Below are 23,645 nucleotides of genomic sequence, written 5' to 3'. Positions count from 1 at the left end.
CAAAATTGGTTAAAGGGGAGAGGGAGATACAGGCCCCACATACGGAATGAATAAGTCACGAGAATAATAGGCAGGGCAGAAGGAATATAGTCAATGCTATCACTGTGACAGCATTGTGTGGCCACAGATGGGGGCTCTCCTTGTGGTGAGTGTAGCCTACTGTATACACTTTTGGAATCACTATGTTGTACACCTGAAACGAATGTAACATCGTGTGTCAACTATATTCGAATACAAAATTAATTAAAAAAAAAAGAACTGCTCCCCTTTAGGAAAGAGACCTCTATTTCCTCTGAGATGTGAGGCAGAGGAGGAGTTTCTGCATAGCTATGTGTAGGGGGCTTGGCATCTCTTGGGAGGACAGGGCTACCATGAACACACGCCCTCGTGAGTCTGAGCAGGGTTTGGAGGAATTAGCCTGCTGCCCACAAGAGCAGGAATTGATAGCCCTCGACAGTCCCAGTGGGACATACCTCACAGCCTGTTTTTATTACACACAATGCAGGTCAGGCCATTAATTTGATGACTTTGTTGCATCTTGGAGTTTTTCCTCCTAAAAGGGAGGTTGAGAACGAGGTATCACCCTTCAGACTACTCCATTATTCATTATTTCCTTTCCTCACCAAGCCCCCATCTGTGACAGGCTCCAGCAGATACAATCAAGATTCTCAGCTTATTGAAGGGGAAAATAAGTAAAATGAAATTTGCCCAAAGCATACTTTGAGTGAGTCACAGAACAATTAGCAGTACCCAGGTTTGATTTAAATGATAATTTTTTTTAATTAGAATAAATTTTGAAGTATTTAGTCAGTGCTTGTTATAATCATAGAACTGACTCATGTCAGTTCATGGATTTTTGAGTGAACACCATTGTTAGTTTTCAGTTTTCAACAATACATAATTGGCACCCAATAGCTCCACATTTTTCCCTTTTCCCATGAGTCAATTGTGAGTGGCAGGAAGCAGGAACATTTCTCACAGGTCTGTGCTTCTCTTCTCTTGATGGGTTTCGTATTATGCTGGTTGCTTTTTCCTTGCCATCCTCGCGGGACCATACTCTGACGTGTTGGATGCTAGGGTGTTGGGTAGGGGAAGTTTCTATTGCATCTGCTCGGGCATTCCCCTCCTCTGTGTGTTCTCTTTATTCCACGTTTTGGGGAGAAGATCAATGAAAATAATTCCTTTCTTTTTCTCCCCACCTTGCTTTGGGCAAGAGGATGGTTCAAACAATGACCATGTAAGTTAGCAGACGGATTTCTCTAGTCAAGGAACCTTTGGTTCTCTCCTCTATAAAATGAGGTTAACAGTAGAATGTACTTCATAAGGTTGTTGTGAGAAATAAATGAGAAAATAATAAAGGAATACATACAAGCACTCACAGGACCACATGGCACGTAGTAAGTACTCAGTAAATAGTCGTCACTGTTAATTTTTCTAAGACTTTCTAGATGCTCACCAGTGTCTCGATGTAGAGAAAAGCAAACAAGTCAGGACCATGCTTCTACTCCTCCCAGCTCCCTTGTGCCACAGTCCTCATGGCGCTCAGAATCCTTCAGGAAGACACCAGCAGTGGGCGGGGGACACCGCTGCTGTCCGTCTGCCACCCTCCGGACTAAAAGTGCTCTTATCCCAAATTTAGTATCTAAAGATAAGTGGAAATTCTCTGCACATATGTGTTTTTAATCTACTGACAATGAGTTTTTGCTTCCATTTATCATTCACTTCAAGTGGTCTTTCAAGTTCAACAGTGAGCAATTGCTGAAAAAGAACAGCTAAGAAATCTGGATTCTAATTAACTTTATCTCTAATTGTTAGGTAGCTCTGAGTCACTGGGTATTTTTTGTTTTTTTTTTTTGGTAAACAAGGGTACAAACTAAAAAGATTAATGAAGGTTGTCAAGACTGGCGGAAGAACAAAACTGAAAATTTCCATAATGATATCTTATTTTTTTCTTTCTGTTTTTTTTTTTTTAAGAGAGAGAGGCGGGGAGGGGCAGAGGGAGAGGGAGAGAATCTTGAGCAGGCTCCATGCCTAGCACAGAGCCTGACACAGGCCTCGATCTCACAACCCTGAGATCATGACCTGAGCTAAAATCAAGAGTTGGATGCTTAACCGAGTGAGCCACTCAGGCGCACCACGGGGATATCTTATGAATCCAATACTTTGCTTCATTTCATTGCATAAAGCCTGGCAAAGGTAGGACTATAGTTATTTCTGTTTTGGTGTGCAGGAAAACCAAGGCACAGAGGCACGGTCTCTTTCACATAGCTTGATTTTGAGATTCCTTCCCTGTCCTCTGACAGAGCCCTCTCTGCCCTGTAATATAATTGCCTTTTTTTGGTGTCCTTCTCACACTAGAACGGGATGTTCTCGAGGGTAGAACGCCATCTTGTTCTTCTCTGTGTCTTTCTCAAGGCCTGACACACAGTGTGTTTGTGCCCAGTAATGTAGAAAGAATGAATTCATGAATGAATGAAGAAAGCCAAGGCCAAAGTTTTGATCCAGTGATACTTAGGCAAATGCTCATTGACTCCTTCTGCGCTGCTTCCCATCCCACAGTGACCATGAAGTTATCAGAGGAAAAGGAGAAATGGTAACGTATAAAGCTATAAACAGGGGTCCCTGGGTGGCTCAGTTGGTTGAGCATCTGACTTTAGCTCAAATCATGATCTTAGGGTCCTGGGATGGAGCCCCGCATCTGGCTCCCTGCTCAGGGGGACGTCTGCTTCTCCCTCTGCCCCTCCCCCCACTCCTGCTCTCTCTCTCTCTCTCTCTCTCAAATAAATAAATAAAATCTTTTAAAAAAGCTATAAACAGAAAGCACTAAACCAAGACTATAGATTTTTTTAATTTGAATTTTTTTTTTTTAGATAAGACATTAAAAGAAATCTAATCTAACAACATTAATCAGTTACCATGGATTTCCTGAGGATTTGCTCTGTGTCGGGCACTGAGCTCAGTGATGCCAGCTTGCTCTCTAGTTTGGGAGATAGGAGGGATGGATGTGAACGGCTTGCTGAGAGTCAACAGTGAGAACTGAAGGTCCTAAGAGACAGGGCAGGAGACCATAGAAGAGGCTGGATTTGTCCTGAGCCCTGAAGGGCAGCGGCTAGCAAGTCGGAATAACAGAGGGGACCGAGGAGAAGGGAGGCACCAGAATGGACAGTGCAGGGTCTGTTTGGGAACTGCCTGGGAACGTGCTCTGCTGGCTTTTCACCGAAACCCTTGGGACCTTTCAGAGGGTTGAGAATTTCCCTCATGTCCTCTAGTCCAAGCAGGTTCATGGTCACTTGGTACCATGGTCTGAGATGCACTCCTCTAAGGCCAATTAATCACCTAACAGAGTTGTTCATTTGTCGCAAGAGTCAAGATTAAAGATACCGAGGGGGTGAGAAAGAAGAAAGTTGAACAAAGAAAATGGTAAATCGACACATTTGAATTCTCTCTTTGGACGTCCCTTGTCACCCGCTTTCCAGCCTGGACATTTGAGTCAGACACAAAAAGGTTTGGGTTTACTTTTTTTTTTTTTTTTTAATTTGACACTTTCTAGATAAGCTTAGCCAGTTATTCAACCTTTCTGAGCCTTAATTTACTCAGTTATACTGCAGAGTAAAGAAAGCTACTTTGCAAAATTGCTGAAGATAAAAAGAGAAAGTGTAGGGAAAATGCTTGGTGTGTGGAGGGCCCCTGCACAATAGGTGGTTCATTAGAAGCCTTATGCCTACAGAGACTTGGCAATGATGTGAATGCATAATTGGAAACTAAGTATCAGATACGTATAAGGGGCAGATGGTGCACAAGCTTCCTGAAAGTAGCAGCTGATACTCAGAGCCGTCTAATCATTATTATTACATTGAAATTTGATCCCTGTGTTGTCAGATCTATTTTTTTAAAGAAGTCAATAATCTAGAATTTTATATGATGTCCTTTGATTTCAAATATGACAAGTGTGACAGAGATTACTAATTGCCCCCATGCTCCACTTTTCCTTTCTTTCTCTCTGTCCTAGAACCCTCAGGTTTTAGTTAGGCACATGCTCTTCCCTTTCTCTCTCCCTCCAGCCGCTAGATAATATATAATCCATCTTCTCTTGCAGCTAAGTGTGGCCATTGATCAAGTTCTGTTCAATAGAGAATGAGAATGAGTGACGTGTGCAAGTTTGTGGTCAGGTTCTTAGAAGCTCCTTGGCTTCCACTTCTTTTTTCCTCTTCCCATTGGTGATGAGCCTGTTTCAGCTACGTGGATGGACTCATCACTTTGGGGACAGTTGGGAACAACCACGTAGGAAGTAGAGTTACCTACACCCTTGGATTGCCTATCACTCAGCATCCTTACCGAGAAAGAATTAAATGTCTATCTCAATTAACACACTGTTATTTGGTCTCTAAAAAGCTGCAGGACCATTACCTTGAACAGTACAACGAATTCACAATTTAACAAAATAAAGGAAATATTATCTATATAAAAAATAGTATTTATGGCTGAGTTTGCTGATGGGATGTTAGTTAGTCTTTAAAAGAATTCAACACTGTAAGACCCAATCCATGCTGACCAGAAACTTTAGTCCCACTGGAAATACAAAGCAATTAACCCATGATACAAAATAAGAGTGTGCAGAGTCCGAGTGCTTCAAGAATTCAGACAAATCAGCTACCAACTACTAAAGACCTCCCACGTCCCTTGCTAGGTCACGGGCAGTGCATTTCCACTGTCAGGAGCCCTGATGTAGCAACCAGCAGGGTGATAAAAGTGTGACTGGGGACAGGTGCCTTCTATGCCTGTGACAGGTGATTTCTCTGCCTGCTGATCCCGGGAACCCTCCTGGAGACAGGGGGATAAGAAGACATGGGCAGGTGAGTCCCTCTTGTTGAACACCCACGTTTTATATCCGCTGTATCACTGAAACCACCCTACCTCTCTTTTACAGGCGAGGAAGCTGTGGCTGAGAGATGAAACCAACTTTCTTGTAATTGTCGGTAGAAGAGGGGTTCAAACCCTTGACTGTTGGGTGCAGAGCGTTTCCTTCTCCCTGCTGCCCCGCTGTGGTATCTTTCTCCTCTCTGTGCTGCAGCAGGTCAGTGGCATTGTGAACGGTAGCAAAGGAGAGGAGGAGGAAAAATAAACTCTGAGGTCTCTATTTGGCATCATAGGCATTGCTTGAAATTAGATTCACAAGCAAGAAATTCAAAAGAGAAGAAAAGGATGAGGTAGAAGAAATGCTTTTTCTTAAAGTTTAATCACAGTGGATAAACCTAAAAGTAACAAATGGTGTTTGGAACATCATTTTTTTGAGGTTCCCATAATGCATTTTGATCTCCAAGAGGAGAGGCTCATTAAACAGGAAGATTATCTGCTTATTTGGGATGACAAATCTGTTCTTATAATCATGGCTGCAAGTACTTGGGAGCCTGATCATAAACACATTTTCATAATCCTTGTGAAGATTAATGAACGATAATTACTTTATTCAATGGCAAAAACTTTGGTTTGGAGCACGTGTCCTGGTAACAATTTCTGCTATTCATAATCCAGAATGAATCCACATAATGCATTCCTTATAATCCCTGTGCTTTTTGCCCTCTCTTCAAATTCGCTGGTAGACTCTCTTCATTTTATGGTATAAAATAATTCAACTATTTCATGACTTGTCAGTTAGTGCTTTAAAAAAAAAAAATCACACGCCGGGCTTTAGTTCCCTGGTGAGCTGGGGCCATTACTCAGTATTTGTTGACATTGTGGCCGCGGGAACCTTTGTTTCCTTCAACTTAAATGAACTCCCATTTCAATATTGAAGTCTCAGGAACACCGAAGAGCGCTTCTGACATTACACAGGTGATGCTCTTAATTGCAGTGTAAGGGCCTGGAGACCATCGTGGAGTTGCAAATTAATAAAATCCTTCTAAGTGGAAAGGTCATATTCGGAGACTAAAGACTTTAAGAAGACCGGGTAAAGACCTGGGAAGGCATCTACATTTGCATGGGCACAAATCTACCTGGACGCAGCCCCGATAATTGGTGAGAAATAAAAACAGGAGTGGTGTGAGCTGTCAGGACAAGGTCAGCGACGGGGGGGGGAGGCGCGAGGTGAGCGGGTGTCCGGCAGAAATGTCGCGGAGAGACTACACACGCCACACCTTCCCCTACCTTTCCTCCACGCCCCGAGGTGACTGAGACTGGGGAGCTTCTGTCAGTGATAACGATGTAAATTCCTCTCACCCCGCTTCTCAGCACAAAGGCAGCCTGAGAAAGCAGAGGCCTTGGAGATGGAACGCGTTTCCTGTTCAACCTCGCAATCCCTTGAAAATTCTCTGTTCTTTTAGCTACAAATTCACATCCCTTCCAGGAGGTAGAGCTCACCTGTCCAGATCTTACAGAAGATATACTTCAAGCTGTATATATGTGTATGTCGAATAAAATTCATTAAAATTCATTCTCCACTAAGTAACCTCTGAACTTCATCTCGTCTCAGATTCTTCGCCCACAGCACCTTCCCATTTTCCTTCTTTTCTCTCTCCTTGGCTTTCCCGCTTTTCTGTGGTGATTGGCTTCAGCATTTTTCCTTCACAGACTCATTGCGGCCAGCTACGAATCTCCCTTCTTTGTTTTTCTCTTTTTTTCTTTCTTGTTACAGGGTCCCTGAAATGCTTCCTTTTTAACAGCCCTTTGCTCATATGATCTGTTCTGTGATCTTAACTTTTCTGACTCCAAAATCTTTCATTTAGGGACATACATTCTGGCAAGGGTAGCTTTTTCAGCTCATGACTAGAGACCATGTTCTCATCTCCCTGAGAAGCCGATCATTCTCTGGCCTCTCAAAATTATTGTACCTTGAAAGGGGTCAGAGCCTGGGTTTTTAGATCAATCTCTGTACATTGCAGTTTCCCCACTTTTTTCCCCTAAAAAAAGACGCCCACCCTTCCCCTCATTAGTGTATGCAGTGTATCCAGCACTTTGTCAATGTCGAGGCAAAATTCAGCTCCTTCCCTGATTTCCACAAGAAATTCAAGTAGGTTTACTCAATACCTGTGGGGTCCCTGGGAGAGCTCTTCACAAAGCACAGAGCATTTTTCTGGGGAAATGTTAGTTTTTTCTCTCCTTTTGTCTTCTGTTTTTCTTCCACACCTTAGCCCCGGGTGCTGCTTTTCCGGGGGTACTTAGCCCCATGCAGAGCTCGGCTGCTTTTACTCTGTTCTTCCTAATTTTCTTGGCAGCCACTGTTTCCTTTCTTTATTATGTAAAGTAGCTCCCTCTGCTCCCCTGAAGGAAGTCTAGGGCCCAGCCCAGTACCCTTGCCTGGGAGGCTGATTCTTCTGGATTTGGATGAATGGGTTTATCCAACAGCTTTTCAACAAAGCTAGCTTTCCCCTTGCAGAAGAATTCTCTGACCAGCTGCTATTAACAAAAAGACAAACATTTCTGCATATCATTACTCATAAAATGGGGGCTATTAGCAATTCACGGGGTTGCTGGAGGATAAAGGAAACCATGAACGCAGAGGGTTGAGTGCACTGTAGTTTATCATCGCCATCCATCACTAGGTGGAATCCGATTATGCAGTTTTGATCTCCCCTCTCCAGATCTGTGTGACCACCTCCATTCCAATATGTTAGCAAAGCTGTCTGAGCTTGCTCCTGACTTTGAACTCCCCAAGGGTCCACACTTCATTTTATCCATCCTTGTATCTCCAGCACCTGCTGCAGTATCCGGTGCAGAGTGATACACGATAAATATTTGTCAAACAATTGAATCTCTTGGCTTGGGGGGATTCTGGCACATTTTGAAAGAGCACTATATGTAGAGAAAAAGACAGATTTGGGCAGGGATGAAAACTGAGGTCCAGGGCCATCGCTGAAAACTATTCAGTGCACTGAAAGCACTTTGCAGGGAGGGGAGGGAGGGGCTGTGCTGGCTTATTTGTGGATCCCCAGTGCCCAACACCATGGTGGGCACAGAGATGCTAAGAGTCCCTACTGATAATAGATTCCTTACACTCATTTTATTTTTTTAATTTTTATTTTTTTTAAAGATTTATTTATTTACATATTTGAGAGAGAGAGATCAGGCTCCCAAGTACTTGCAGCCGAGAGAGAGAGAGAGAGAGAGAGAGAGAGAGAGAGAGAGAACAAGCGGGGGAGGGGCAGAGGAGGCAGAGGGAGAAGCAGGCTCCCCGCTGAGCAAGGAGCCCCATGCAGGACTCGATCCTGGGACCCCGAGATCATGACCTGAACCGAAGGCAGAGGCTTAGCCGACTGAGCCACCCAGGCGCCCCTACGTTCAGCAGCTCGTGATCAATTTTTAAAAAAGATTTTATTCATTCATTTTGAGAGAGAGACGGAGAGAGCAAGGAAAGGAGCAGAAGGCAGAGAGAATCCCAAGCAGATTCCATGCTGAGTGCGGTACCCCAAGATCATGACCTGAGCCGAAATCAAGAGTCAGCGGCTCAACCGACTGAGCCACCCAGGCGCCGCAGCTTATGTTTAATTTTTTAAACTTAGTTACTTAATGTTTTAATAAGTAACCTTTAATGTTAATGAATGAAGTTTTAACTGTATGAACTATTTATCCTAAGTCACCTACTCAAAGCAAAATAAAAGGATTAACTATAAGAACCTCCGTGCTTTCACCAAGTTATATGTGCTTTGTCCCCTCTGGCTCCTCCTTCCATTGTTTGAACAAACAATCGTAGCTTAAGGTGAACGGAAGGAGAAAGGACTCTGCTTGGCTGTCCAGGACCTAACTGTGAGATTCCTTTCCTGTAGGCTCTGCTTTCCCAGACCCAAGAGGAGTGGGTGTACTGGAAAGGCTGGGCTAACACATGGGAGCGTCCCAGGAACATGCTAGTAAAGTGGTGTCCTATCAATCTGATATTCTTATATATATATATATATTTTTTTTTGGTAAAGATTTTATTTATTTATTTATTTGACAGAGAGAGAGAGAGAGAGAGAGAGAGAGAGCGCGAGAGCAGGAACACAAGCAGGGGGAGTGGGAGAGGGAGAAGCAGGCTTCCTGCCGAGCAGGGAGCCCGATATGGGACTCGATCCCAGGACCCTGGGATCATGACCTGAGCCGAAGGCAGACGCTTAAGGACTGAGCCACCCAGGCGCCCTCAGTCTGATATTCTTAAGCGTTTGTTCATCAGAGGCCAACAACCTGTCTCATGGAGAAAGAATGCAGACTGCAGATGGGGAAAAAATGTAGATGATAGCTCTGAGCAATTCATATCAGCTCCCAAATTGTGCTCCCAACTTGGATAGGAGAAGTGACTGCATTATCCCATCACCCTTCTTAAGAGGCAGCTCGTGAATATGCCATTCAGTTACTGGTATGTGTTCCTGGGTGGGGAAGGGCTCATCCAACCCCAAGTGCTTTTTCAAAACATTTCTTCCAGTCACATAGACAAGCACCCTGAAAAGGGTTTTTGTAAAATACATTTTCCCCCACCTCATTACATTTCCAATGATGTCTTAGCACCCATTACTGATTGACACTCCAGCTGATGTCACCTTAGTATTTCACATTTAGCTCCATTGTGTCACAAACTAATAAATACAAAATTCACCGCTTTTCCCTATCTTCCTAGTATTTCCATAGGATGGATGTTGAATGTGAAATAAGCTGGCCTTATATCAAATCCTCTAGCTTGGAAGTAGTTGAACTCTCACCCAAGAAAAGTATCTTATAAATGTATGATTCCATGTATTACACAGATTATAAATCTTCATATAATTTGTCATTAGTTTTGATCACTCCAGTTTTTTGGTATATAGTAGTGTTTTATTATTCTAGCAACTGATGTCTGTTAATCGTGAGGTTCTGAAATGTTCCTACAGGTGTTATGTCTCAAACAAGGAGGTTATGGAACAGCATTCTGGAGCATTCCCCACCAAAATTACCCTGGTAAGTATGGTCTGACTGACTGAATAAATACATGAATAGAACACTATCAGGCTGATAAAAGATCTTGCTTTTATTTTGGGTTCTCATACCTTGAGCTGTTGCTCCAATTTATACAGCTGTGAGATGGGAATACTGATTTCTACCATGTTTCTTTTATAATGGGTAAAATCAGTTAATAACTAATCTCATTCTGATATGTAGAAGGCAAAATTTCCGTGCTGACGAAGACCTTAGAAATCTCTTCCAGACACTCTTACAACCCTGAGGCCAGAAGTTAAAAGACTCCGCTAGGGTTATGGGTCATACTGTGAGGGCTGTTTGTATTTGGCCCCGTACTGGTGAGATGTTATTATTTGCCATTTGCGACATTGTTATCAGGTTTTCTCTGACTAGCACATCTGAGGACTCTACCCGTTTGGTGGAATTTACCCTAGTGACGTAGTTTTGGAATATAGGTGAGGTTCAGTGGGGTGGAGTCTGGAGCCGACGACCAAGAAAGACTTCTTGAGGCACCTTTGGTGCAAAATGGTGGTTTATTAAAGCCCCCGGACAAGACCCGGGGGCAGAAAGAGCTGCTGCCCCGGGGTTGGGAGGGGTGGCTGATTATATACTTGGGAGTTGGGGAGGTGAGGACAACGGGGGTGTCCAGAAGGACTGTCATACGCTAAAGGCTCTCCGGATACTGGAGGCCTGGTTATTGTCAAGCCAAGGTTGTTTTTCCCTCTAATGAGGCACTAACATGAAGACAGTTGGGAGTTTCCTGGAGGAATGTTACATTCCTCCTACCACACGTCCTTGTCAATGGGCTTCAGGTTCAAAAGAAATTCAATTTTATTTACATTTCCTTCTGCCTCAGCCTCCCTCAATTTCACGTAGGGGAGGGTGATGTTAGGGCTTCAGGAAACTGAGTTATGGGTCCCTAGAAGTTAGGTTATTGAGAAGGCTTCTTCCTTGTAAATCACTAGGACTTTTGTAAACTGAGGGAGACTCCTGTCCTGCAGGACCGTGATCTCTATCAGTTAACCATTTGCTTTTCCTCTAGGGTGGCCAGGAGTGCCTGCGGAATGTCACATATATCACATGGGGGGGGGTGGTTCGTGGGGTGTCAGCTTCAGCTTTGTCCTCAGCGAGCCTTCTGCTCCCTCATCACCAAGCCCATGACAATCTCCGTGTGATTAAGCTAGCCACCGAGGGCAAGGGAAGTTAATAAAATTCAATCCTCTTGAAGAAAATTAGCAAACCGATGAACTCACTGGCCATAGGGGTATTCTGAGATCCAGATGGACACCTGACAGAATCCCATCAAATTTTCATGGAGGCAATTAGTTGCCTTCAGTTAGAGCCATTCAGTTAAAAACTAACAATTAAACCCCAGCCTACAACACTAAAAAGTGATTAGCTCTTCTCTAATAATCCATAAGAAACGTCAAGGTGATTATGAGGGAGGAGTGAGAAGGTCTGAAGTACAAGAGGGTTGATGTTCAGATTATTTGTTCAGCACTCCCTCACCACGGGATGAGATGGTGGAATTTCTTTGGTAAGATGCATCTGCCATTTTGTTGCTATTGTTGATAAGAATGGGGAATTCTGTATCCTACATCCTTGACTTCTGCCAACGGATTTTCTAAAGTTTTATGTCCTATTCTGGTATAGATACCAGTCAAGAAAGACTTTTCAAGCAAGACTTGAGGGTTTTCTGCCGCACTAGATGACATTGTAGTGGGTGTTGGGTTAAAAATTAATTAGTGGTGATTGAAGGTAATATTATTCAGAATCCTTGGTTGAAAAGGAGAGAAACCCAACTCAGACTCCCTCAAGTGAAAAAATAATTTCTTGGGTTTTTTTCACGGACAAGATCATGGCTCTCCGCTTGAGAGAAGACTGCATCCAAGGCCTCAGTCACATTTTTTTTTTTAAAGATTTTATTTATTTATTTGAGAGAGAGAGAATGCTGGCAGGGAGGAGGGACAGAGGGGCGGAGGGAGAGGGAGCAGAACCCCCGCTGAACAGTGAGCCTGATGTGGGGCGCTGTCCCAGGACCCTGGGCTCGTGACCTGAGCCGAAGGTAGTTGTTTGACTGAGGCACCCAGGCACCCCCTCAGTCATGCTTCTAGGACCCAGTTTCTTCCTTCTTCATCTCCTGGCCAGCTTGCCTTCCTGCCTGTCTTCCTTCTACCCCTTCTTTCTTTCTTTCAAAATAGTTTATTGAGATGAAATTAACATTGCATAAAATTAACTCTTTTCAGGTGAACAATTGTAACACCTTCACGGTGTGCAACCATCACCTCCGTCTAGCTCCAAAATGTTGTCATCACTTGGAAGTAAAAGCCCTTACCCACTAAGCAGTTTCTCCCTCTTCACAACCCCCCATCACCACTCCCTGGCAACCACCAATCTGTATTCTACTTCTATGGATTTACCTATTTTGGATATTTCGTATAAAGGGGATCAAATAAGATATGACCTTTGATGTCTGACTTCTTTCACTTAGCATCATGTTTTGGAGATTCATCTATATTGTAGTATATCAGTACTTCATTCTTCTGTTTTATAACTGAATAATATTCCATTGTGTATACAGATCACAATTTGTTTATCTATTTATCCACTGATGGACATTTGGGCCGTTTCCATCTTCTGGCTATTGTGGAGAGTGATGCCATGAACATGTGTGTACATATACTTTGCTTGAATACCCATTTTTAATTCTTTGGGGGTACATACCTAGGGCTGGAACTGCAAGATTATATGGCGATTCTATGTTTAGTTTTTTGAGAAAGCACCAAACTGTTTTCCTTAGCGACTGAACCATTTTTACATTCCCACCAACAATATGCACAGGTCCAGATTTCTCCACACCCTCACCAATGCTAGTTACCTCTCCCTACTTCTTTTTTTGATGATAGCCATCCTAGTGGGTGGCAAGTGGCACCTTATTGTGGTTTAGATTTGCAATTTTCTTAATGACATGACGTTGAATACCTTTTCATGTGCTTGTTGGCCATTTGTATTTCTTTTCTTTTTTTGTAAGAAGATTTTATTTATTTATTTGAGAGAGACAATGAGATAGAGAGAGCATGAGAGGGGGGCGAGTCAGAGGGAGAAGCAGACTCCCTGCTGCGCAGGGAGCCCGATGCGGGACTCGATCCCGGGACTCCAGGATCATGACCTGAGCCGAAGGCAGCCGCTTAACCAACTGAGCCACTCAGGCGCCCGGCCATTTGTATTTCTTTGGAGAAATGCCTGCTTGCTTTTGTAGGGGCTGCTGTCTCGTGCAAGCCTGCACCATGGTAGGGTGGCCAATCATCTCAGTTTGCTTGGGACTCAGGGGTTTCCCAGAATGCAGAACGTTTAGATTTTAAACCAAAAAAGCCCCAAACAAACCAGGGTGAGTTGGTCACCAACATGATGGGAAAGATGGCACCTGGAATCTTGAGCTTATATGACTTTACAGTTTGGGCATCAGAACTGTTGGGCAAGAAATAACACGATTTTTCCTCAAATTGCAGGAACACTCGTGGTGATGGTTTGGCAATTCTGATTGGTCTGACTTGGAACACAGATCTATCCCTGAACTCTCTGTGGCCAGGGAGGTGAATTACTTTGACATGTTTAAGCATATGTTCACCTTGAGCTGAAAGATTATCTTCTCAAAAAATAGGGGTGAAGCAGGATTACTTGGAATTGGGGAGGTGATTTTTCCAATGTAGGGATGCTTGGCAGCCACCTCTATGTTCATCACAAGCATCTGTAGGCACTCGCTGTCCTGCTTGATGCTTGCATGTGGGTTCCATCCAGTGCTCACTATACCCCTACTGGATAGATATTAATACCCTGCGGTAGATATTAATTAATAATTAATATCAATACTTGGTAGATATTAATATTAGATGTGACAAAATCAAGCCTTAGAAAAGCTAAGTTACCATGCTTAATGTCACATCATAAGTAAGTGCTGGAGACAGAATAGGTTAATCTATTGTTTTTATTGAGATATAATTGACATATGACATTCTATTAGTTTTAGGTGTACAACATAATGATTTGATATATATATCATTATTTGCAATATATATATATATTGCAAAATGATTTCGGTTAATTTTTAGTACGACACATTATAAAAAAGAATTTCCGGGCAGCAAAGAGAATTGAACTTCAAAGCAGTTAAAGAAGGTTCCTTCAGAGAACTTTGTATCCGTCAGGGCCCATTCAGGAAAAAAGAACCACGAGTTATTTTAATAGAGGATTTAATAAAAGGAATTTGTTAAACAGGTATTTAAGTATTTAAAGGCAAAAGGAAATGCTGAGGTAACACCGGAACAGCAGCTTCAGGAAGAAGCTACTACCTCTACAGCTGGGGGAAGAGAAACATGAACTTGGGGTTATTAGCATCTAGAATCTAGAAGATTCTAGAGGTGCCGGTATCTCTGAAAAGGTGCTGTGCCGCTGGTTCTGGAAGCATGGGAAACATTTGAAACTGGAACCAACTACTACTGTAGGTACAGAAAGCAAAAACCAAAGCAGATTCTATCCCCTCCGGCAGCTTTCCGGTCTCCCTGTAGCACCCCCTATTGGCAGAACCCGGTAGACAAAATCGGCGAGCGAAGCAGAAATAGCTTGCAGGCTTCTCTGGAATCACAGAGCATGGCAGGGCGGCTTGAGAGCAGAGAGACAAAAGCTTAATTACCAACGCTACCTTTAAAAGTGAGAAGCTCTTATCTTTCAGAGTTCACAGTGAGGCTGTTCATATATAAAATTAGAGAGATGGTTGGATGCTTTTTTTTTTCTTTACAATCCCAGAAGCTTTTTATTTTCTGAAATTAAGTTTATTTTTCTAGATTTGAGGAATTAGCATAATGAAAGTCTGCCTTCTTTTGTGCAGATGATTACTGGACCTCTCCCTGGTCCAACTCCAGATAACATCGTGCTTGAAACTTTCAGACTCAAATTCATTTCCGTTCTGGAATTTACCCATTGAAGTATTGCTCAGAGCTGATGTGGAAAGATCCAAGGCTTGGGAATTGGAAAGATGTCGAATTCAGTCAATCTCCCCTCAGCCACTTTGCTTGTGGTTTAACCTCCAGGGTGTTAATCAGTCTTAGTTTCCTCATCTTTTAAAGGGGCAGAGATAATACATATCAATATCATAGGGTTTTCATAAGGTTTCCATGAAATGGTATATAAAAACCTGGCATGATGTCTAGAACAGCAAGGATGCTTAATAAAAACAAATTCCATTCCTTGTTCTTTTATTCAACCCTGCTGCTTGAGGTCAGATGTGAGTTTCAGACAGACCACCTCCCTGAACGCAGAATCTCACTTTTGTAGCACCAACGAGAACTGGACAGGCATTGGAGTCCCCCACCTAATTTCCATCGGTCCTCTCTTAAATCTCCCCCAAATAACCCAATGATTTAAGGAGCTGTAGGATCGCTGAATATGTAATTAGAGCCAAGACTAGTTCCCTATTTTCTCTTCCCAACTAGATTGCCTCATCCTTCCTCCTATGAGGAAGTCTGGACCCAAAGACTGGTTGCTGTCTTTTCCTTGCTCCCCTAAACTACCCTTAGGATTTCTTAGGCTCCCTCCTCAGCAGGGTGTCTGCTTTTTCCTCTCCCCTTGCCCCCCGCCCCGCTCATGCTCTCTCCCTCTCTTGCTTTCAAATAAAGAAATAAAATCTTAAAAGAAAAGAAAAGAAAACCAGGGGCAAAGACCCATTTTTGAACTAGACAGGCTGGACTTTGGTGAATTGTTGTGCATTCCATGTATGTACTTCCAAGGTTTGGGAGGTGGTATTTCTGAGCTAACAGAAGTATCCTCTCCTCGCGAAGTGAATTAGGGATGATGCTGGCAAAAGTGCCAACTGTCTCTTGGGCCACTTTATGATGAAACTGTAACTGGATAAATAGTCACAGATCTATGGAAATCTCAGGTGCTCTGGAGGGTACGAAAGAGAGACATAGATAGTTGCTTTATTTTCGGGAAATAATTGGACTATAATTTGCCTTTACCTCATCAGACAGTGTAAGCTTACTGTACTTTCCCTGCCTTTTACTGATCCAGCGAAGGTTAGATGTATGCTCCCCAGCAGTTTTCCTGAATGCAGTGGTGAGGTGGGGCCTTGCTCCCCAGAGAACCCCCGCAGGGCAAGGTTTAATACCAGTTGCTACTGGCTTTTCCAAAAGGAAAGCACATCATGGAGCCAGATGCTCCTAGTCCTCATAGGCTTCTTTGCATATGGGAGTTAGTACCTGTGAAAACTCAAATTTGAAAACAAAATTATTAAGTCTCATGACAGCAGAAAAGCAGGGCAATGCTCTAGCTGCCTTCTTTTTAAACAATCTGTTTCCTTTTTCTCTTTTCTGTTTGTTTCGTCTCAACTTTTTAACCTCTCTTTGAATCAGACTGCTTCCTGGATTGCAAACTATGTTGCTTTTCAGCCTCGATTGAATTTTTACAGCAAGTCATAAACCCTTGGAATAGGATTTATAATGGAAACGCTGAAACAGGCCTAGCTGGCGTGGCCAGAGATGTGTTCTAATAATACTGGAGAGTAATATTCTCTAAATCTAATACCCTACAGATTTTTTCTTGTTGTGATTCATACTGACCCAATTCTCCTTAACTTCTTCCATGCCGAAACCTGTGGCCTGCCATGCCCATGACTGGCAAGGTCAAATGTCCTTTGGGCGTGTCTGGGTCATATGGATATCTGGCAGAACATGACACAGTTCATTCCTATAGGCACAGTTCATTCCTATACCCCAATTCCTACTGGGGTAGGCTGAGTGCTGGAAGGAGACCAGACCCCTGGAGTGAGGCAGGCTTGGGGCGGTGGGGACGGGCCCAGCTGACTATGACTACGAGTCCAGTAGGCAGAACCTTGGAGGAGGGACAGTTTCCAGTTAAGCAGACAGGCTGCCCTGACAGATGTGCGGAATACAGTGATGGGTAGCCAGGAAGCTTTCCTCGAGATCCGGGCAGGTGGCTCTGTTAAGGGAAGGTGGATGGCAGGTGGCACAGTGTCAGTCCCGGACTGTGGTTCCCGGTGAATTGGGGTACAATGAAAAAATGTATATGATTGGGGCGCCCGGGTGGCTTAGTCGGTGAGCCCCCATACTCTTGGTTTCGGCTCAGGTCAGGATCTCAGGGTGGTGGGATTGAGCCCCGCTTCTGGCTCTGTGCTGGGGTGGAGTCGGCTTGGGATTCTCTCCCTCCCGCTCCCTCTGCCCCTCCCTCTGCATGCGCACACCGCTGTCAAATAAGTAAATACGTCTTTAAAAACAAAGGAATTAAAGAAAAAGCATGATCTTTGCCTCCAGTTCCTGGCACAGAGCTTGGAATTTCCTGAGAGATAGGACTGTCTTTTGTTATTCATAAAGAGCCCCTTTATACCATACCTGAGTTTATGCTAATGAGATGACTCGAGGTGGCCCCTGGGATAGTTTTTTTTTAGTTTGTTTGTTTATTTATTTATTTTTAGTAATCTCTACATCCAATGTGGGGCTTGAACTCATGACCCTGAGATCAAGAGTCACCTGCCCTGCTGAGTGAGCCAGCCAGGCGCCCCCTCACAGAGAGCGTTTCAAAGGAGGGGCCGGCTACACGCGGCGATTAGACTTGGAACGTTCAGCCCACTCCTTCACCTCTGGGGAAGGGACGAAGGCTGGAGATGAGGTTCAATCAGCAATGGCCAAGGGCTTAATCATGCCTATGAAAGGAAGCCTCCACAAAAACTCTTGAATGAGGTTTGGGAGCTTCCACGTTTCTGACTGTTTGCAAGCTGGGAGTGTGGTGCACCCAGACAGGGCCCGGACATTCTGCCCTCCCCCACCTCCCATACCCTGCTGTTTGCTTCTCTGGCGTCCGTTGGTTCCTGAGTTGTATGCTTTATAATAAAACTGCAATCATAAGTATAGAGTTTTCCTGAGTTCTGGGAGTAGTTTTAGTGAGGATGAGCCATGGGAGCTCTAAGTTTATAACCAGCTGGGCAAAAATGCAGGTATGCTGGGACCCCACTTATAGTTGGCGTTTTGTGGGACTGAGTCCGTCACCTGCGGGGTCTGTGCTAACTCCGATACTTCGTGTAAGAATTGAATTGTAGGACACCCAAAGAATTAAAGGACTCTTTGGAAAATGACGTTGGGATCAAGTGGAGGAGGGTACTGGCGGGAGCATGGCGGGGCCCAAATCTCAGAAAGAGGAAGACCCAGAATCAAATGGTAGTTCTGTTTATCTGTTAGATGTGGGATGGCAAACAAGTGATTTAACCTCTCAATTTCTGTCTTCCCATCTGTAAAATGGACATAATAGCATTTGTTAATTGGTTGTGTTCTCTTTTTCATGATTGCTAAATGGTAGGTAGTCAAACATCTGTGCAGTGAATGAGTGAAGGACTGTGTAAATAGTAGGTAATCTCCAAGGTGCTCAGACTCAGGGAGCAAATCCGGAGCCCAGCGGTACATCTGGGGTACACGGTCAAAGTAGAGCCAGAGGGAAGGGTATCTTAGTTCTAAGGAGATGTTTAGAGCCACTTAAATCCCTTTTTCACCTTCTGCCCAAGATCAGGATTGGGTCTAGACTCTTTGAAGCCTGCGGGTAAAAGCTGGGCGACCAGAGTTACCGGGGGGCAGAAGGCGGTGGGAGCTGGGGTGTGGAGGGTCTGGCTTACAGTGTCACAGAAAAGCAGCCACTGCAGCTCTGTCCCCAAACCGCCTGGGTTCTAATCCCAGCTCTGCTTACCAGCCCTGCGACCTCAGATGAATTAACCTTTCTGATGTTCAGTTTCATCATCTTTATGAAGTGGGGTTAATTAAGAGCAGTTGTGACCTCACCGGTGTTTGTGAAGATGAATGTTGGTCCGAAAACTCAGCAGTTTGCCCCGAAGAAATCTGAAACCGTTGCCCAAACTGGGGGGGGGGGGGGTCGTGGTGCAGGGAGAGCCCCAAGAAAGAGACAGCCACTCCACACTGCTGGGCGGCAGGGCTGACAAGCAACAGGGCGTGCTTCGGCGGCTTGCCTCGGGCGGCAGCGAGTAGGTCTCCCCTCCTGCCTCCAGAGAACCTGAGAAGTGAAACGGTCTTAACGGGCTGGCCCCGTGTTCCGTCGTCAGGGTCTCCTCGGCACACTTCTCTCTGAGGGCGGCGTGCCCTGGAAACGGGCTCGGGCTGAGGGAGTGCGGGGCGGGACTGAGCTTCCAGGCTCAGGGAGGGGTGAGGAGTCGGCCCGGCGGGTCGGCTCTGCACGGCCTCCGGCAGCAGGAGCCGGGCGGTGTGTGCGTCCAGGTCCCGAACACCGGAACTGATGGATGGGTACGTGTGCTTCTGTATTGCTCCTGCCTTTTTGTTCTGATGAACGAGCCCGGTCAGTTGTGTGGGCAGCGCGCTGGCGGAAAAAGCAGGGGCGAGGCGGGAATTCCAGGAGCGTCTTCGAAGCTTCCAGAAAACAGAGGAGCCCGGGAAGAGGGAGGAAAAGAAGCAGACGCCTCCCTGGAGCAGCTCCGTTTCATCCCAGAATGAATGGAAGCTTTAAAAGGCAGGGCCTGAGGCACCTCAAAGAGCTTTCCGCCGTTCACCGTTTCCTCTCGGAGCCTGAAAGCACCATTGCTTTCTGCCGTGGCTTCCACGTGGGCTTGTGGGCTCGGTGGCCGCTGAGAGGCGGGCCCTGCCCCAGGGGGAGGCGCTGCTCACGGGGCCGGAGCCTTGCTGATTGCTGCTTGGACAGAAAGGGCTGGTGGGAGAGTGGGCCGGGGGCCCCGCCACGCCAGGGCGAGCCCGGGTGAGGCGCCGAGAAGCATCTGCTTTGCTTGCCTTGCCTTTGGAGAGCCTCACCGAGCCGTCCCCCTGGGCGGGAAGGGGAAGCGCCCACGGCTTCAGCTCAGCGATCCCCACAGACCGATGGCATGGACTTCACTCTTTACGTGCAGTTTGGGGCGTGATGCTTAGCCAAGGACATCGAAGGTGGTCTTTGCAAAGAAATTCCAAAGGACGCAATTTAAGAGGCAGGTGGTCTGGGGCCTTTGCAGAGCTGCTGAAGAAACACGTTAGGGCCTTGCCTTCCCTCACAGAGGGACGGTGATAGGCTTTGGCTAATAATGGGAAGGACATGGAAAGAACTCTCTAGGGTCGTACATAGAAAGATGTGTTGGAGCTGGACGGACCCTTGGGCAGTGCAGAGCCTGATCCTCCAGGCTTCAGGCAAAGGCCCCGAGGCCCCGAGAGGAGCCACTTGCCCAAGGATGCTAACTGACAGCACAGCTGAGAAAAACCTGCCTGTTGGCACAGCTGTCTTCATACAGGCTTTTAATGACAATTTTGCTTCGTTGTGCTTGAACTAGATCAGGTGGTCTTCCGAGAAGGCAGTGAATAGCCAGTTGGTGGAACGAAGCCGGATGCCCAGTGGGAGCTCAGTAGCCTCCTCGGGGAGAGGGAGAAGCTGTGGAAACTCTTTGGAAGGCGGCTCTTGCAGGTACAGATTGGGGTGGGTCACAATTATCTCTGATTTCCATCTTTTCCTATCATGGCCCTTTCTAGGATTCATTGGAAACCACACACCCCCCCCCCCCCCCCCCCCCGCTTCTTTTCCCCCTGCTGGCCTTTGGCTCTCCTGATTCTCTTTAAAAGCTTTAGGTAAGCAAGAGCAGCTGTTGAAGGCTGCATGTTTTTCTCCTTGTTTAGCCTGAAGGCTATGTGCAGTTCTGGCAGTTAACCTCGTCAATTAGGGCTTTTGAAGAACGTGCTTGTTTTTGGCCAAGTTGGCAAGTCTTGAGATTCAGCATTTTCACAGGATTGCTTCATTCAGCTTAGAACGCGAGAGACTACTGCCCTAGGGAGCATTCTGTGCCTTCTTGTGGTGATTTGTTTTGGCTTCTGTAGGACTTAGACTGCCACATATGGTCGCCCAGGTCGTACACTGCACAAATCTAGGGTCACAGTTCGAAGATGTGAATGGAAAGACTCTGGTCTTGATTGTCCCCGAAATGCTGCACTCTTAGCAGCCTCTGCAGTTCACTAGTAACTGAGCTAACCCGAGTGTCCCTGTGCTATTTTGGTGTTTTAGCTTTAGCTGTGCCCTGCTGTCTTGTGGGCTCATGTAATCTTCTGGCTTCCCGGGAACCCCAACCCAGGGTTTCTCCATTCTGGGTAGCAGTAATGAACTGCATTCTCTCCCACCCCTTTGTCTTATCAAAATGTTCTTTTTCTGGATGGGGCATACCTACCAGGACTATTGGCATTTATCAGCGTGTATTTGGAGACAAAATAACAACCTGAATGAAAAATTAATGATAGTGTGGAGAATATGAGCATTTTGGGAGTAGAGGGAGTTTTGGAGGAAGCCCTCAAACTATCCCAATTATGATTACCTCTCTGCTCTCTACCTTCCCCTCCCCTCTGGCGTGCTTCACCCAAGGAAAGGATAGTTGTCCAATTAGTCCCCAAATATCCTTTTCTGTTTTTGCATTCTCCCACCTGAGGGCAGAGCCTCACCTTTAATTATCCCCAATACCACCTAACTCCTTTTTTTTTAATTAAAATTTTTTATTATGTTAGTCACCATACAGTACATCATTAGTTTTTGATGTAGTGTTCCATGATTCACTGTGTGCATATAATACCACCTAACTCTTTCCCATAAAACTGAGGTGGGACGCAGACTTCTCCCCTAGCCAACCTTCGGGACAGCTGAGAAAGGAACGCTTTTTTGAAAAGAGCTTTTGTGGTGTTTATGCCGGTGAACCGTTCAGTCAAAGACAAAAGGAACCCTACTTAAAAATGTTTTTTTTTTCCTAAAATTTTTGTAAATGGGCAAAAGAAAAAGAATCCAGGAATGAAGAGGACTAATAAGGTAGGTTAAGGGGGGGAACTTGTTTAGAAAATACCAGCTAAAATTAACCACCAAAATGAAACCTGAAATTAAGTATTGAGCTTTCTGTGTCAGCTCCATAGAGGAGGCTCCATGGTTATATGGCTATCATTCAAGGAAGAAAATTCATTTGTTTGAAGAGAACAATTTTTTTCTACAGTTCCAGTGGCAAAACATATATCTAGTGGGGTATATTTTTGAACATATCGTCATGTGATTTTTTTTTCCCCCCGTTCTGAGTTCATGACTTTTTCCTCACTCAGCTAACGCTACCCATCTGCCTGCAGGTATGCTAGGGATGTTACAGAAGGAATACTTAGAATGTGCAGAGTTTTCACCTGCTGGCATGCAAAATAGAAAGCAGTAAGAAAATAGGCTTGAAAACCAGGCATGCTAGAGTACAATAGGATCTACGGAATTAGTCTAGGTCCTGTCTCACAAATCAAGGTCTGAGCTTACAGGATTCCTATCACAGAGTTCTGATATATATATATATATATATATATATAGAGAGAGAGAGAGAGAGAGAGAGAGAGAGAAAGAAAGTGCCCTTATTCAGACCATGGGGTTCTTTTAAGGTGTAGGAAAAAACAATCTGGGTCTCAAAAAGTATGGGCCCTAGACTAACAGTATCAGCATCACTTGGGAACTTGTTAGAAATGCAAATTCCCTGGTCCCACCTCAGACTTACTGAACAGAAACTCTAGGGATAGAGCTCGGGAATCTATTTTTTAACGAGCCCTGTAGGTGATTCTGATGCATACTTAAATGTGAGGAATACTGAATGTAGAGAAAACTTCACCCCCTCCAAAGCCAGGGCATTTGGGAGGGTGGAGGAAAGAGGTGTGAGCGATGGATATCCCTATTTTTCTCTGCTCCAAGCTTCAGCCCAGAAAGGGAGGCGTTTTAAAGAAGTGAGAAAACACAGGGAACAAGGATTTGGGAATCTGTAGTGGCCTCTTTTTAGGTTGGCCTACATCGACTGAGGGTGTCACCAAACCTAGACAGCATTTGTATTGCCGTATGGTTAGGCTGAGAGGCTTTGCATTTTTGTTTTCGCGAGCCCTTCCGCAAGTCCCCTGTGGCATGGATGGGTCCCGGACTTAGCGGGGAATCCAATAACGGTGTTTGTCCGTAGGGGTGACTCACAGGGGAAGTGGTTTTGAGCAAGGAATGCAAGTGGGTTTCCCAGGCTGAGGCAATTGGAGGTACAGTCATATCTGAGAAGGTTCTTTAGAATAGGAAACCTTAACCAGGTTGGTACAGGGCTCCTGTCAGGCTGTAAGAAAATGACACCAGCCCCCGATGGACAAGGGAACATTGCTCCAGAGTCTCAGATCAGGTCACTCCTCTTTTTTCCTGTTACTTGAGTTAATATATCCCCTTTGTACGCTAGTTTCTGTCACTTGCAATGGAACATTTCTGGAAAATATGCATTTCAGACTAGCTAGTGCAAAGTGAAACTCATCTTGACCCAGTCTGGTCCTGTTCTGTGTTCTGTTTCCATTAATGGCACCACCATGGATCCCATTACCTAGGCCGGATCCCTGGGTTTCAGCCTTGACTCTTCCATCTCACGTCCCTTTTCCTCCTTTTCTTATGAATCTGGTCACTTTTCTTTGCCCTGGGTCAGGCCTCTATAATCTCTCCCCTGGCTTGTTGCCCCGGCCATCATTCCTGCCTCTTCCCTTCCACCCTCCATCCACAATCCAATGAGACTGAGTGTAGTTAGGCAGGATGTCATCATGTGATGCACTGATCTCTCCAGGCGCTTTGCCTTTATTATGCACTGTGAGTCTCTAGGAGGCTTGATTAGACACGTTTTCCTAATAGAAGGGACCATGAAGCTTTTATTCATGAAATATTTCATGGGGATGATG

The sequence above is a fragment of the Eumetopias jubatus genome, unplaced genomic scaffold (genome assembly GCF_037043125.1).
Source record: "Eumetopias jubatus isolate StellerSeaLion01/CBP00866 unplaced genomic scaffold, mEumJub1_p1.0 scaffold_13, whole genome shotgun sequence".
Classification (NCBI taxonomy): domain Eukaryota; kingdom Metazoa; phylum Chordata; class Mammalia; order Carnivora; family Otariidae; genus Eumetopias; species Eumetopias jubatus.
Note: the sequence above shows the minus strand (reverse complement) of the source record.